Below are 16,248 nucleotides of genomic sequence, written 5' to 3' on the forward strand. Positions count from 1 at the left end.
GGGTTCTAAGCAGGCATTTTGATGGGATGCTCAAGGACGCCCAAGGACGCCCTACCAGTTTCTGTGATGTCAGACCCTGTTTCTCCTTTAATTACAAACCACCTTTCCCACTTCCTCAGTGCTTGGTCCTGTATCACTGCGGACTGTTGGGTGTTGAGCACGGTAGACGTGGGACATATCCTACAGTTTATTTCTATCCCTCCTTCCCACCCACACACCTCCCTCTTCAGGGACCCCTCTCACGAAGAACTTCTGGTCCAGGAGATTCAATCTCCCCTTTGGGTGGGAGCCATGGAAGAAGTTCCACAGAATTTAAGACGGAAGGGGTTCTACTCCCCATTATTTCCTAATCCCGAAAGCCAAGGGAGGTCTGACACATTTTTGACCTGCAGCAACTCAACAACTATCTCAAGAAAATAAAGTTCTGCATGGTCACCGTGGCATCTATTATCCCCTTCTTGGATTCTGGAGACTCTCTAAGAGATGCTTATTTTCATGTGGCAATATACTAGGGACTCAGAAGATTCCTCAGATTTGTGGTGAACCATGCACAATTCACTATCAATTCACAGTTGTCCTGTTTGGCTTGTTTGCAGCTCCTCAGGTGTTTACAAAATGTATGGTACTAATGCCGGCTTTCTTGAGGAGGTTAGGGGTACAAGTCTACCCTTTCCTGGATGACTGTCTAGTCAAGGGCCAGTCCAGGGCTCAGGTAGTGTCCAGCATTCGACTTATCCAATCAACATTCAAGGCCCTAGGCCTTCTGATAAATGCAGAAAAGTCTGTCCTTGCTCCGGTGCAGAAGATAAAGTTCGTTGGAGTGGTGTTTGACTCTACTCAGGCCAGGACCGACCTCCCAGAGATATGTTTCCAATTAATCAGATCCTTGATAACATAACTCAAATCTCATCCTATCACAACCGCCTGAAACTGTATGCGGCTCCTGGGTCACATGGCCTTATGCACATACATGGTACAACACTCAAGACTGCACCTCAGACTCCTCCAGGCATGACTGGCCTCAGTGTACTTGCCAAGCCGTCTCCATCTGGCTGCTATCCTTATGATAGCTCGTTGGGTTCTCATCTCTCTAAATTGGTGATTAGATCCTCTCACGATTTGTGTGGGCATTCCCTTTATACATCCTTAACCATCAGTGATTCTGGTCTCAGATGCGTCAGCTCTAGGGTGGGGAGATCATCTGGGGCCTCTCGGAACTCAGGGTCTTTGGTTGCTGGTGGAACTTTCACTTCACATTGTCAGGGAACTCAGAGCAGTTTGCCTTGCCTGTCAGGTTTTTCTGCCCCACATAAAGGGCAGAAACTTGTTTGTGCTCACAGACAACACTGCAGTCATGTTTTATCTCAACAGGCAAGGAGGAACTCACTCTTCCCTCCGTTGTCAGGAAGCAGTACAACTATGGGAGTTTTGCATAGCCCACTCAATCAATCTTAGGGCCTCTTACCTTCCAGAAATGCAGAATAAGCTGTCAGATTGCCTCAGCAGTTCTTTCTCCAGTTGCCACAAGTGGTCTCTTTGCCCAGATGTGGACAGAGACATTTTCTAACAGTAGGGGACTTCCCAAATAGACCTATTTGCAAGCAGGTTCAACAGAAAGTGTCACCAGTGCTGCTCCCTACAAGGCCATAGTCCGGGTTCCATCATGGATGCCTTCCCACTACCATGGAAAGGACACCTGTACTATGCTTTTCCACCTATCCTGCTTGTGCACAGAGTGCCGCTAACGATCAAGCGGGATCGCAGCCAGCTTATTCTGATAGCCCCAGCATGGGCCCACTAACACTGGTTCTCCACTCTGCTAGGTCTCTCAGTGGTGACTCTAATCCCACTTCCCTTGCTCAAAGACCTGATTTCCCAGGACCACAGTCAGCTGCTCCACCCAAACCTGAGCTCCCTTCATCTAATTGCCTGGAAGCTCCATGGCAAAATTCCAGAGAGCAAGCTAGCCAAATTCTACTAGGCAGTAGAAAACCTTCCACCAGGGCTACTTGCCTCTCAAAGTGAAAACAGTTCTCTGTCTATGCATCCCAATGCGGAGTCTCTCCATGCGTTCATCCATACAAAACATACTTGAATATTTATTGCACCTGAAACAGCATGGTTTAGCAATCTCCTCTATCAAGGTTCACCTGGCAGCAATATCAGCTTTCCCCCCCTCAGATAGATAACTGGTCTGTTTTTTCAAATTACATGTCTGTCAGATTCCTCAAAGGCCTAGAAAGGTTATACCCTCAAGTAAGAGATCCCCTTCCTCCCTGAGACCTGAATTTAGTCTTATCAAAGCTTATGGGACCACCCTTTGAACCTTTAGCAACATGCTCCCTATTATTCCTCTCCTGGAAGGTGGTTTTCTTAGTGGCCATCACTTCGGCCCGAAGGGTCTCGGAACTCCATGCCCTCATATAGGAGCACTCTTTATACAGTCTTCTTTAGAGCTAAGGTTTATTTACAGCCTCACCCCAGTTTCCTCCTGAAAGTGATTTTGCAATTTCATAGCAATCAAGCAATATTCCTTCCTATCTTCTACCTGAAGCCTCATGCAAATAGGAATGAGTAACGTCTTCACTTATTGGATGTTAGATGGGCTCTAGCTTTCTACGTAGAAAGAACTAAACTCTTCTGTGCACCTAACTGTTTATAGCTGTAATGGACAGGATGAAAGATCTCCAATCTCTTCACGGACATCTTCGTTCTGGATTACTTCAGCAGCATTCTCAGCAGCATTCTTAGCGCAGATCCCTATTCAGGACATTTGTAAATCAGCAACCTGGTCATTAGTGCACACATTCTCCTCCTGTTACGCCATCACTCAACATTCCAGAGATGATGCCAAATTTGGTCGAGCTGTACTGCATTCCATGTGTCCATGAACGCCAATACCTCCACCTATTCTTCTGCTTGAGAGTGGAATCACTCAAAGAAAAAATGGCTACTAATCTTTAATAACTGTTGTTCTTTGAGATATGTTACACATGTCTATTCCATGACCTACCCTCCTACCCCTCTATATTGAAGTTTTCCAGAAAGAAGGAAGTGAGAGGGTGCAGGGGTCAGCTGGGCGCTTTATACCAGTGCTAACGGCATGCGGCTGTAGAGGGTACTCAAGCCGCCCCAACAGGTACCACTGAGAGAAAAAATTCTGGCAACTGCTCGGGGCACGCGCACCTAGAGTGGAATGGACATGTGCAACTCATCTTGAAGAGCAACAGTTACGGGAGGTTAATAACTGTTTTTTCCAACTGGCAATGGGTGTAATCAAAGCTTTAATAGTAATAGGTTTAATACCACAAAAACCTGTTGTTGAATCTTTGATTATACCCAGTGTTAACTTTTTCTGTTGTCTCTGAAAGAGAAGGGAGGTCAAATTCAGAATGGAAGAGCCATATTTCAGCACAAAGCACAAGCTTACTTTGATTGTGAAGGGATGCAATCTTTGGTTTTCTTTTTGCAAAACAAGTGGTGTTGCAGATTAGTACATCATTTTATTCTTAGCCTCCATGTGTCAGGAATGCAGTTCAAGTAAGAGGATAGCCTTCCTCTCGCCGTCATCTGAGAGCTACAGCACCAGAGGTTCTCAAGGCTAGACAGAGCTACATCTCAGAGCTACAGCACCAGAGGATCTTAGGGCCAGACCCCTTCCCAGATCCCCTGATGCAGGATGAGGCACAGTTAAACACCCCAACCTGGGCTCGCTTCACCTCACAGCCTAGGGTTTCGATTGGTGTCGGAAGTAGTACGCTCTTGTTTGTCCCCTGTCCAGGCTATACTTACCTAGAGAAAAGATTTGACTAGGAACTGCTAAATGGAAATGGTTCTCCATCTGAGTATAGCATAGTCAGTTTCACCCAGTTTCTCAAAGAATCCCGATCATTTTAGATTACCTCCTGTCTCTAAAGAAAGCTGGTCTCTCAATCAGCTTGTTACGAGTCCACCTTGCAGCCATTAGTGCCTTCCTCCCACCAATAGATGGGTGCTCTGTCTTTGCCCACCCAACTACAACATGATTCACGAAGGGTCTCATCAAGGCCTTCCCACCAGTCATTAAACCAGTACCACTGTGGGCTCTTAACTTTACTGTCGAAAAGTACTAGACGTCCGTTTGAACCCTTAGTGACGTGTTTCATGTCCCACCTATCCATGAAGGTGGTATTTCTAGTGGCCATCACATCAGCCAGGAGATTCAGCAAATTGGGAGCCTTAGGTGGGTATGGTATTTCAAAAGGACAAGATATCCTTTGGCCTTCACCCTAAATTTCTCCCCAAGGTCTTCTCCAAATGTCACCATAACTAGTGTATTTACTTACCTATCTTTTTTTCCAAAATCCCATGCTTATCCCGAAGAGAAAAGTCACAGACATAAAGGAATCTCCACTTCTTGAAGAGAGAGAAGCTGCCAGTCTCCAGTCAACGTTTACCAAATATTATAACATTGATGTCAGCAGTTCACTATACATAGCTTTTGGACTTAAGGTCTGTGATAGGTTGCCCAGACCCCATTTCTGGACTGGCAGTGACAGGGTGAACCCCTCTGCCTGGAAAGGGCCACAGCTGCCTGCAATCGGTGCAGACATACTCAGAGGTGGGTTGTGTGTCTGGTCATACTAGCAAAGCAGGAAATAAAAAGTAAGGCTTGTGCCTCAACCAAGTCGAGGAAGTCCTGTTGTGAGCCTCACTACAGCAGCCTGGGAAAGGCTCCTCCTCCTTCGAGTGCTTGCTCATATAGATTCCAATTAGGTGCGTGCACGCCACGTGCACGATCGTCGGAGAAGTTTTCTACCCTAGCAACACCCGGTGGGTCGGCTGTGGAGCCCCCTGGAGTGGCGCCTTCATGGCGTTGAATATATACCACAGCCGACCCAGCGCCCCCTCAGTTCCTTCTTACCGCCCGTGACGGTCGTTGGAACTGTGGAGCGCGGCATAGCTGTCCTCCACTCTCCTAGCTTACGCGTTGTTTCTTGTAGATAGTTGTTAATTGTGTTCTTTAGATTAGTAGTTGTTAAATAGTTAGCGGGGTTTAAGGGGGCTTTTATTCCCCCCTTCCCCTCCCCGGTGCACAGCTGGGCTCATGCCCAAGGCTCCCGGCTAGGCTTATGCCAACAGGAGACCCCCATGACTCTTGTCTGAAGTGCTTAGGGGAGTCTCACCAAACGGACAAGTGCAAGATTTGCAAGGCTTTCAGGCCAAGGACGAAAAAGGAGCGGGACTTCAGGCTTAAGCAGCTCCTCATGGAGGCAGCACTTAGCCTGGATCCTCCTTCGGCGTGCCAGGTTCCAGCACCGTAGCGCCCCAGCGGCACCGTCCGGTACTGCACCGCGGGCATACGCGGGGAAGATGCCTCGGCACTGTCCTCCCTCGGCACCGCGTCCACCTCAAGCCCCTCGGCGCCGGTCCCTGTCTCCGGGGCATAAAAGGCCCCGTAAGACTCAGGACGCTGCTGTCCTTCAGGCACCAGCTCCCCCCGCGGGGGTAGAGCCGTGCAAGGATCATCAGCACCGTTGACTCCGGCACCGGGTGTGGAGCCGTTGAGTCCGGCGCAGACTGGCTCACCGCCTCGTCAAGTGGTGGAGCCCTGTCTCCTTTCCGCACCGGAGACGTTCGCCTCGGCGAGAGACCTCATCGCACTCACGGAACCGGCGCCTTCTCAACCTGCAGCACCGCTTTGTACAGTACAGTCCAGGGGCAAGCCTACCCTGATACGCCCGCCGTCTCCGGGCGTGGACTCACGGCACCGCTACCGTTCTCGGAGCAGGTCTCGACGCCGCTCGCAGTCCCGGCACTGATCTCCATCTCGGCGCCGGTCGTACTCGCGGCACAGATCTACCTCCCGGCACCGGTCTTCTTCTCGACACCAACCCGAGCACCGGTACCGGTCGGAGTCAAGGCACAGCTCCCGGCACCGGTATGAGCGCCGCTCACATTCGCGAAGCCGCTCCCGGCACCGAGGTTACAGGCGGTCTTCGTCATCCAGATCCGGGTCCCGATACCGACATGGTCATCGGCACCGCTCTCAATCCCGGTACCGTTCACCGGCGCCATGCAGAGGTCGCTCGCCGTTGGGTCAGCACCACTCGGCACCGTATCAGGACGATTCTCTGCACCCACGCTCGGCACCGTCCTGGCCCTCGAGATCGGCGTTGCGCTCGGCTCACTCTGAGCCCAGGGCTCCTGAGGCCACCATTTCCCGTCCTCCCCCAGGGGGTATGGAGGCTCTGGCCCTGACGCCCACGCAGGAGCCAGATCCTGGTGCAGGGGATCCTGCACCTCCGAGACCCGTGTGGGGGTCCGGCTCCACGGGATCTTTACCCCCTGAGGCGTCGTCCTCATCTTCCCCAGATGAGGCAGTGGCGGGTACAACACCCGCAGGCCCACCTCCTATAGATCTTCGTGCCCACCAGGATTTGTTACGTAGGGTGGCACGAAATATGGACTTACAGGCCGAGGAGATAGTGGAGGTGCAGGACCCGGTGGTGAGCATCCTTTCATCGGATGCCCCAACACGGGTGGCATTACCCATTATCAGAACAATTCAGGCTAACGCTACGGCCATATGGCAAAACCCAGCCTCCATCCCTCCCACTGCCAAGGGTGTAGAGAGGAAGTACTTTGTTCCTTCCAAAGACTATGAGTACCTCTACACACATCCCCCACCGTGTTCACTGGTAATCTCATCAGTGAATGCCAGAGAGCGCCATGGCCAGCAGGCGGCAGCACCCAAATCAAAGGACGCTAAGCGCTTTGATTTGTTTGGACGCAAAGTTTATTCGGTGGGGGGTCTGCAGCTCAGGGCCGCAAACCAACAGGCACTCTTAAGTAGATATAACTATAACTCATGGAACTCCATGAGGAAATTTAAGGAGTTGGTCCCCCAGGACTCAAGGGAGGAGTTTGGGGCCCTGGTGGAGGAGGGCAAAAAGGTGTCTAGGACCTCCTTACAGACGTCCCTCGACATTGCAGACTTGGCCGCCAGGACACTAGCGTCAGGGATAGCCATGCGACGTGTCTCCTGGCTCCAGGTTTTGGGGTTGCCACCAGAACTACAGCAGACCCTGCAGGATCTGCCGTTTGACGGCCAAGGCTTGTTCTCGGAAAAGACAGACTCTAGGTTACAGAGCCTCAAGGACTCGAGAACCATGATGCGCTCCCTGGGGATGCATGTCCCAGGACCCCAATGCAGGCCATTTAGGCCCCAGCCACAAAGGTTCTACCCTCCTTGTCCGAGACAGGACTTCTCCAGACGGTGGGGACAAGGTGGTAGACGGAGGTCGACTGGCCCTCAGCAGGGTCAGAATCAGGGCCCACCTAGGCCACCTTCAGGCCCTAGGCAAAACTTTTGAAGCTGCGCCCGAGGACGGCGCACCAGCCACTACCCAGGATCCATTTCCTTCCTTTCGGGATCGCCTCTCCCGTTTCCACTGTGCTTGGTCCCTTATAACTTCGGACTGTTGGGTCCTTCGCACGGTGGAGAGGGGATACGCTCTCCAGTTTTCTTCTTCCCCTCCTTCCCACCCCCCCTCCCCGTCCCTCTTCAGGGACCCTTCTCATGAGCATCTCCTTATACAGGAGGTTGTTGGGCTCCTCTCTATGGGGGCCATAGAGGAGGTTCCCCCAGAGTTAAGGGGCAAGGGGTTTTACTCCCACTACTTCCTGATTCCCAAAGCAAAAGGAGGTCTGCGACCCATCTTAGACTTACACGGACTCAACAAATTCATAGTAAAGTTGAAGTTCTGCATGGTCTCCTTGGGGACCATCATCCCTTCCCTGGATCCTGGAGACTGGTACGCCACCCTCGACATGAAGGATGCTTATTTTCATATAGCGATCTACCCCCCTCACAGGCGCTTTCTTCGTTTTGTGGTAAACAAGGTACACTACCAATTTGCCGTTCTTCCCTGGCTCCGAGAGTGTTCGCCAAATGTATGGCCGTCGAGGCAGCATACCTTCGTCAGCAAAGGATACAGGTGTTCCCGTATCTAGACGACTGGCTGGTCCGGGGCCGTACCAGGGAACAAGTCCGGGCGCACGTCCGCATAATACTACAAACATTCCACGACTTAGGCATTCTACTCAACAAAGAGAAGTCCACTCTGGAGCCAACCCAGAGAATAGAGTTTATCGGGGCAGTCTTAGACTCCACGCTTGCCCGAGCTCTTCTGCCAGACACTTGGTTTCGCGCCATCGCAAACATCATCCGCGGACTCCAGGCCTTCCCGATCACCACTGTAAGGACATGTCTCGGTCTGTTGGGTCACATGGCCTCTTGCACTTACGTAACCAGACATGCCAGACTTTGGCTTCGTCAGCTTCAGGCCTGGGTCTCGTCGGTGTACTGCCCTTCTCGGGACAGCCTGAACATGGTGGTCATGATTCCGAGATCAGTCTTGACCTCTCTCACCAAGGCCTGTGGACCGCATCCCAACTAGCTCTGCACATCAATGTTTGGGAGCTGATGACAGTGCGCCTAGCCTGTCAGGCATTTCTCGGTCTCCTACATGGCTGCTGCGTGTTAGTCCTCACAGACAACACCATGGCCATGTTCTACATCAACAAGCAAGGAGGAGCCCGGTTGTCTCCCCTATGCCAAGAGGCCATTCGCCTGTGGGAGTTCTGCATTGCCCACTCGATACATCTCATGGCATCGTTCCTCCCTGGAGTCCAGAACACTCTGGCGGACCGTCTCAGCAGATCCTTCCAGACGCACAATTGGTTGATTCGCCCGGACATCATCTATTCCATCTTCCAGAGGTGGGGATTTCCCCAGGTAGACCTGTTCGCATCAGGAGCCAACAGGAAGTGCCACGTGTTCTGCTCCCTACAAGGGCAATCTCCGGGCTCCCTGTCGGACGCTTTCCTTCTAACGTGGAAAGACCAGCTGTTCTATGCTTTCCCTCCATTCCCACTGATCCACAGGGTACTGCTCAAACTATGCAGAGACCAGGCACGTGTGATTCTAGTCGCCCCAGCTTGGCCAAGACAGCACTGGTACACCACGCTTCTGGAGCTATTGATTCAAACTCTGATCACGCTTCCCTTGTGCCCAGACTTGATCTCCCAGGACCACGGTCGATTGTGTCACCCCGACCTGCAATTGCTCCACCTTACAGCGTGGATGCTCCATGGCTGAATCGGACAGAACTGCAATGCTCACATCCCGTGCAACAGATTCTGCTGGGAAGTAGAAAGCCCTCTACACGGACCACCTACTTAGCCAAGTGGAAGTGGTTTTCCTGTTGATGCGAACAGCGGGCCACGCCCCCCTTGGAGGCGTCTGTTCCCCTCATACTCAAGTATCTCCTGTCCCTGAGACAGCAGGGCTTGGCAATATCGTCAGTCAGAGTTCACCTGGCCGCCATATCGGTGTTCCACCCAGGAGAGCACGCTTCCTCGGTCTTCTCTAACCCGATGGTTGTCAGATTCCTCAAGGGCTTAGACCGCCTTTACCCACAGCAACGCCAATCTGTTCCGGCATGGGATCTTAATCTGGTCCTCTCCAAGCTCACAGGACCCCCGTTTGAAACATTGGCTACCTGCTCGCTCCTTTACCTATCTTGGAAGACAGTCTTCCTCGTAGCCATCACTTCAGCAAGACGTGTCTCTGAACTCAGGGCGCTCATATCTGAACCTCCGTATACAGTCTTCCATAAAGACAAAGTGCAGCTTCGCCCCCACCCTGCCTTCCTTCCCAAGGTGGTATCAGCTTTTCACGTAAACCAGGATATATTCCTTCCGGTCTTCCATCCCAAGCCACACGCCACGCGTCAAGACCAGCGTATGCACTCCTTGGACATGTGCAGGGCCCTTGCTTTCTATATTGAACGTACGAAACCATTTCGAAAGACAACCCAACTTTTTGTTGCAGTAGCCGACCGGATGAAAGGCCTACCGGTCTCCTCCCAACATCTCTCCTCTTGGATCACGTCCTGCATTCGTGCTTGCTACGACCTGGCCGGTGTCCCAACTCCGCGCCTCACCGCTCACTCCAGGAGGGCCCAGGCCTCCTCGACGGTCTTCCTGGCTCAAGTTCCGATCCAGGACATTTGTAGAGCTGCAGTTTGGTCATCAGTCCACACCTTCGCCGCTCACTACGCACTTGTACAGCAATCCAGGGACGATGCTGCATTCGGATCAGCAGTTTTGCACACGGCAATGTCTCACTCCGACCCCACCGCCTAGGTAAGGCTTGGTAGTTACCTAATTGGAATCGATATGAGCAAGCACTCGAAGAAGAAAAGACGGTTACTCACCTTTGTAACTGTTGTTCTTTGAGATGTGTTGCTCATATCCATTCCAAACCCGCCCCCCTTCCCCACTGTTGGAGTAGCCGGCAAGAAGGAACTGAGGGGGCGCTGGGTCAGCTGCGATATATATTCAACGCCATGAAGGCGCCACTCCAGGGGGCTCCACAGCCGCCCCACCGGGTGTTGCTAGGGTAGAAAACTTCTCCGACGATCGTGCACGCAGCGCGCACACACCTTATTCGACATTGGTGAGGCCTCATCTGGAATACTGTGTCCAGTTTTGGGCCCCACACTACAAGAAGGATGTGGAAAAATTGGAAAGAGTCCAGCGGAGGGCAACAAAAATGATTAGGGGTCTGGAGCACATGACTTATGAGGAGAGGCTGAGGGAACTGGGATTGTTTAGTCTCCAGAAGAGAAGAATGAGGGGGGATTTGATAGCAGCCTTCAACTACCTGAAGGGGGGTTCCAAAGAGGATGGAGCTCGGCTGTTCTCAGTGGTGGCAGACGACAGAACAAGGAGCAATGGTCTCAAGTTGCAGTGGGGGAGGTCCAGGTTGGATATCAGGAAAAACTATTTCACTAGGAGGGTGGTGAAACACTGGAATGCGTTACCTAGGGAGGTGGTGGAGTCTCCTTCCTTGGAGGTTTTTAAGGCCCGGCTTGACAAAGCCCTGGCTGGGATGATTTAGCTGGGAATTGGTCCTGCTTTGAGCAGGGGGTTGGACTAGATGACCTCTTGAGGTCCCTTCCAACTCTGATATTCTATGATTCTATGATTCTATAGATATGAGCAACACATCTAGAAGAACAACAGTTACAAAGGTGAGTAACAGTCTTTTTCTCAGAGGGAGATAGTGAAGAGCCCTCAATTAAGATTAGGGTGACCAGGGACCCTTGAGCTGAGGATGAAGCATTAAACAGATTTGGCTTATTAATAAGTCTTAGGAGGTTCTAGTTCAGGGAGTTATTTGCTGCGGCCCACCAAGCTACCCTGTTTCCCTCCCCTCCCCCCGGAGTTATTTCCTGAGACCACCAAGCTCCCCTCACTCCCCGGCCCCGCTCCTCCCCAGCGCGCTGCATCCCCGCTCCTCTGCCTACCTACAGGCTCTTCCCGCCACCAAAGAAGCTGTTTGGCGGCACTTAGTGCTTTCCATGAGGAAGGGTGGAGGAGCGGGGAGCCGTGCACTCAGGGAAGGAGGCGGGACAGGGGTGGGGATTTGGGGAAGGGGTGGGAAGAAGAGGGGCAGGGACGGGGCCTCATGGAAGAGGTGGAGTGGGGGTGGAGGGGAGGGGCTTTTGTATCTTTGTATGAAAAGATGTCAGTGATGCAGCCCTCAGGCCAATGTGCTAGTCCTCATGTGGCCCTCGTGGTGATTTGAGTTTGAGATCCCTGTTCTAGTTCAAAACCAGTTGTTTGCTGAATGAGCCTGGAGAACCAAGTGGTAAGGTAGGGTGAGTTGACTCTCTCACAAGGTCCTAGGAGCCCAAAAAAGAGCACCCCTGCATCTCCTTCTCTGTTAGTCCTGCCCAGATCTGGGCATAGCCCTGTTCTGGAATGGGAGATGCTCCTGGCACAAAGGAGGAGTTTGGTCATCCCTTGTAAACTGACTTTCTGCAATACACGCTGCAATACAGTCTGGAAGGCCACTCAGAAAATGTATTTTGCAGTTCTCTTTTGAGTACTGCCCCTATGGGTGCACCACATCATGATATGCAACACCTAGAGCCGAGAGAGCAGCAGCTCATTTCTGGACTGAAGATGGCTTCTTGCAGGAAAGAAAATGAAACAGTGAGACCAGCATCCTCCTCCCTCTTTCTCTTCCCATGTCCTTGTCTTGGCTTCGTGGATGCTGAGGTCACTTTGACCTTAGCTCTGGTGCATCTTTCTATTTGTGAAATCTTCAGGGCTTGTGTGGGGATGGGGGAGGGTGTGAGGAACTGTGCCGCATGACTATATGTAGGGGGAGAAAGATGCATTTACTTTCATCTAACAAATTGTTCCATCTACATTGATCCATTTCCCCCATCCCTCCCCATAACCATTAGTGATTAAAGTTGGGCCTTCCTAATGCTTCTTCCTTCTGAGAGTAGCAAAGTACCTTACCCTTTTCTTGCCTTTTTGTTGGAGAGGGCTTGCAATTAGCACTGTGGAATAAAGTATATGGGAACACTGGTTTAAGACCTTGTGACATGGTGCAGGAGCCCTTTCCATTCACAGGAGATTAATTCTTGGTTCAGGTCTTGCACAGGAACCTGGAGGAGGTAATGAAACCAGGGAGGAGAAAGCAGACCCAACCATGTTCTCACAGGGAAGGCAGGAAACTCCACAAGAGTGCCTACCTGGTGGGAAAGAAGGCATGTATGCCTTGGAATGAAGACTGCACGTCTAGGCCTTGTCTACACTAGGGCTGAGATTTTCACATATGGGTGCCAAAAATTGGGCTCTTATGCACGTTAGTTACCTGAATAAGTGGCCTAGTCTTCTAAAGAGCTGAGCACTCCCCAGCTCCTGTTCTCTTCAGTGAACGATATTGGGTACTCAGCAGTTCAGAGAATTAGGGGACACAGTATGAATTTAGGCTCCTAACTTTTGGCACCTACTTTAGAAATCTTGGTTCAAAGCAACTGACCATGCTCAGTAATGTGTGTCTGCTCCCCACAAAAAATGAATGTCACTGTAATGTCACTAAAAGGGGAGTGTGCTCTTACTTATGCCAGAAAGCCATCTTGGTTCAGGTGCTCCCCCAAGTTCTAAACCAAGTACAGTGCAGCTGTACCTGACTATCCAGTGCACAGTGCCCACCTCTAAAGTCAGCTTTTGCTATTTCCTGTTCTATATGCAGAGGAAATGTCCTCTCTCTCTCTGATAATATTGCAGGGTAACTGGAAAATGTTAACTTCTAAATGGTGATGTGTGTGCACAAACCAGCACAGTGCATTGCAAGTTGTAGAACAATAGTAACATTTCCACTGACCAAGAGTGCAAATTCTGAATTTTACAATCTAACATTCAGCTTGCCCATGCTAACATGAAGGTGCAATCTAATATGTGGAACTTTTGTTTTTGGAGACCACCTGAGCATTCAAGATTAAAAAAAACCCCAACCCTGGCTTTTCAGAACTATTCATGTGAGTAATGCTCAAGCACTTGAATGTTCGTAAAAGTAAACATGAAATAGTCCCGTGCACATTGAAATAGAAGTTTACTTTGTATACAAATGGTTATTCACAGCTCTAGTAAGTTCAAGAAATTATTCTTTATGAAGGATTTCAGACATTAATGAACATTTTTAGAAAGTAATTAAATTTGTTACCAGACTTCTTGCAGTTTGGAATAGAGGAAAGAATTTTTGCAAGGCGTCCCCGTTTGCAATTCACAACTTCTACCACTGGATGGTGTAAAGAAATAGCTCTACCACTCATAAAAATCCAAGTTAGCTAGAAATCAGAGGTTTGGAAAGCAGAAGGCATTCCCTATCAGGGAGAGAGTGCATGTCAAGTGTTTAGAGCAGAGAACCATGAGCCAAGATCCCTGTGTTCTATTCCTGGGCCTGCGACTGACTGACTGACTGTTAGGGGACTTCAGGTTAAGTCACGTTGGTCCCCTTCTCCATGCTTCAGTTTCTTCATCTGTCAGATGAGTCTTACCTGCCTTATAGCAGTAGGCCAGGCTTAACTAATCTTGGTAAATCACTTTGAATTCATCCCAGGATAAACTGTGTTGTAGAAATAATGTGTGTGTAATTGCTAATATTTATCACAATCAAACATGACATTTTTTGAGATATTTAAGGGTCATATGAAGTAAGACCATGCCAACAAGCACACATAAATACAGTAAAAAGTCCCTCACTCTCCAAAACTACTTCAGGTTGAATTGTTGTCCCATCCTGGTAGATGAAGCCTGACTGTAACAGTTGAAAGGTAGATATTGGATTTTGAATACAAACCTTTTGAAGGTGTGTCAAGTGTTCTGTAAAGGGCCAAACTTACTACAAAGTATGTATAATGATTACAGAGGGATACAGGTATTAATATATTTCATGCTAATTAAAAGAGCAACATTAATTTGGTCCCATGACATGTCAAGTGTCCACTAATTTTGGGTGCCTGACTTGACACACCTAAGACCTTATCTTTCCAGAGTACTTAGCATTTAGGTTTCTTTCTCCAACACTGCTGCAGAGCTTCAGTAAAAGACCTTGAAGACTAATCATACTAATTAGATCCTCTACTTGCAATTGCAGCTTTAGCAATGTAAAAAAAAATTTGCTTTCTTGTTCAGCTGAGCGTTGGTGCCACATCTTTAGATCAATCAAAAGTTAAACTTTAACAGCCAGACCCAATTACCCATATATAACTGTCTTATATCTGATTTTTCTCCCCTTGGACCAATGCTTCTATCATCGGCATAGAGTTCTTTCAAGATGTATCTTGATTATTTGTGTACACAGATTGAAGAGGAGCGTCTGACTGGTTTGATCGGATGCGCCCCATGATGAGGAACAAGGAATAGAATAAGGCACAGAAAATTCTTATCTGTAGATGACATGAGATTACACTGAGAGCCAACTTCAGATTTCAGAGCCGGTGATGCCCCAGGTGAGCCTAGAGTATAAAGAACGTAGGATTTGGAGTAGAGGGAATGATTTTATCAAGGAGAAGAGTTAGGATGAAAAGAGCTTTAGGATTTTCTCTCTCGGGAGAGATGCCAATAGAAGGGCAGCCTTTGCTTTGGCCCGTTAGTGAAATATGTTTTTAAACTGTATTATTTGTAGTACAATAGCACTTAAAGTCCCCATCTGAGACCAGGGCCACATTGTGTTAGGTACTGCACACCTAATGAAAGACAATCCCTGTCCTGAAGAGCTTTCACTCTAAATAGGCAAGTCTGAGGGTGGGAGGGTAAAATAAGGCACAGAGAAGGGGAGTGGCTTGCCTGAGGTCACACAGGTCAATGGCAGAGCCAGGAATTGAACCTGGAGTTCCCAGCCCAGTACTCTACCCACTGGACTGCACTGCTTCCTGAAATACAACAAGCAGGTAGAATTCTTGTCCGAATCCTGAACCCTACACGTGAAAATAGCAAACGCCCACAGCCTGATCGCTAACTCAAACCATAGTTAACTTTAATCCACTTGAAATAATTAAGAAATCTCTTTTGTCCTGAGAATAGCGCTGGTGTAAGAGAGACTAGAATCTGGAGAACAAGTTGTTTTAAAGCAGCGGGTGAACTACAAGGGGTACCAGCGTGATGCACTGAATGTGCCAGTTCAACCTGCAGTGAAGCCATTCCCTTTCCAGTCTGGCTTCCTCTGCGTCTTATTGCCTAAATGCAAGACAAAGGCCTTGTCAGCATGCAGGGACCTTTCACAGGGTGTGTTCAGCATGGAGTTATGGTGCTCTTGTGTGTGTGCTGCACCATTAAATGCAAGGAGTCTGAGGGCAGGTCTTCACTATGGGGGGCGGGGGTTCGATTTAAGATACGCAAATTCAGCTACGCAAATAGCGTAGCTAAATTCGACCTATCGGAGCCGACTTACCCCGCTGTGAGGACGGCGGCAAAATCGACCTCCGCAGCTCCCCGTCGACGGCGCTTACTCCCACCTCCGCTGGTGGAGTAAGAGCGTCAATTTGGGGATCAATTGTATCCCCAAGAAATCGATTTCTACCCGACGATTCAGGCGGGTAGTGTAGACCTAGCCTGAGACAAGAGGATTTGAGTCTGCTATGAGCAGGTTCCAGATGGAACCTCTTTCATTCTCTCCCATGGAGGGCTCACTTCTCTCCTTCGTCTCTTGTTTTCACGACTCCCAAAGAAGTCCCCTAGACTGAAAGTGCCTTTGTATGGGAAGCCTCTTGGGGGAACCTGTCTCTGCTCCTGTGAGTCTGATGGGGAGAGTGAAGGTGAGTGGTACTTATGCCAAATGGAATGGAGCCAGGTGCTGATGGGGTTAGAATTCAATTGGAATTCTGATCCAGTCTCTCC

At 49.8% G+C, this 16,248-nt stretch overlaps 1 long non-coding RNA gene across 1 annotated transcript in view; it reads left to right on the forward strand.

Annotated features, from left to right (window-relative positions):
* Positions 1–11,549: 11,549 nt before the first annotated feature.
* Positions 11,550–16,248, forward strand: part of LOC112058976 (uncharacterized) — a 107,536-nt gene continuing 102,837 nt past the window's right edge. The window contains exon 1 of the long non-coding RNA XR_010591756.1: positions 11,550–14,861. This is a non-coding gene — a long non-coding RNA (uncharacterized LOC112058976). The remainder of the gene's footprint in view (positions 14,862–16,248) is intronic.

Source organism: Chrysemys picta, chromosome 12 (genome assembly GCF_011386835.1).
Source record: "Chrysemys picta bellii isolate R12L10 chromosome 12, ASM1138683v2, whole genome shotgun sequence".
Taxonomy (NCBI): Eukaryota; Metazoa; Chordata; order Testudines; family Emydidae; genus Chrysemys; species Chrysemys picta.